Source organism: Arachis ipaensis, chromosome B6 (genome assembly GCF_059453495.1).
Source record: "Arachis ipaensis isolate K30076 ecotype BB chromosome B6, ASM5945349v1, whole genome shotgun sequence".
Lineage (NCBI taxonomy): Eukaryota > Viridiplantae > Streptophyta > Magnoliopsida > Fabales > Fabaceae > Arachis > Arachis ipaensis.
The window spans coordinates 60,813,096-60,813,849 of record NC_142441.1 but is presented as its reverse complement, the minus strand read 5'-3'; the positions used below and the strand labels follow the sequence as shown (position 1 = coordinate 60,813,849).

General features: G+C 40.6%; 1 non-coding gene across 1 annotated transcript; it reads right to left on the bottom strand.

Annotated features, from left to right (window-relative positions):
• Nucleotides 1-420: 420 nt before the first annotated feature.
• LOC148555779 (small nucleolar RNA R71) lies at nt 421-527 on the bottom strand. The gene has a single exon (XR_015886414.1). It is a non-coding gene; the product is annotated as a small nucleolar RNA R71 (small nucleolar RNA).
• Nucleotides 528-754: the final 227 nt, after the last annotated feature.

Below are 754 nucleotides of genomic sequence, written 5' to 3'. Positions count from 1 at the left end.
GAGATGAACAATCATGCCAGAAGAGGTGGAGCTAACCCTGCTGAACAAGAGAGGAGAGTTCTTGGATCATACATCAATCCAAATCCAGGAAATTGTGGCAGTAGCATTCAAAGGCCAACTATCCATGCTAATAATTTCGAACTGAAGCCTCAGCTCATAACTCTTGTCCAGAACAACTGTTCTTTCGGAGGAAGTTCACAAGAGGATCCTAATGAGCATCTAACTAAATTCCAAAGGATATACAACACGGTTAAATCTAATGGTGTTCATCCTGACACCTATAGATTGCTACTGTTTCCATTTTCTTTGAGGGACAAAGCATCAAAATGGCTAGAGTCATTTCCTAAGGAAAGCTTGACCACCTAGGAAGATGTAATGAACAGATTCTTAACAAGGTTCTACCCTCCACAAAGAGTAAACAGGCTAAGAACTGAAGTGCAGACATTCATACAGCAGGATGGTGAAACTCTTTATGAAGCCTGGGAGAGATTCAAAGACTTGACAATGAAATGCCCCCTTGATATGTTTAATGAGTGGGTGCAAATACACATCTTTTATGAAGAGTTGAATTGTGAATCAAGAAAGGCTGTAGACCATTCATCTGGAGTTTCCCTCAACAAGAAGAAGACCATTAAAGAAGCCATTGATGTTATAGAGACAGTGGCTGACAATGAGTACTTTTATGCCTCAGATAGGAGCAATAATAGGGGAGTCTTGGAATTAAACCATATGGATGCAATCCTGGCCCAGAACA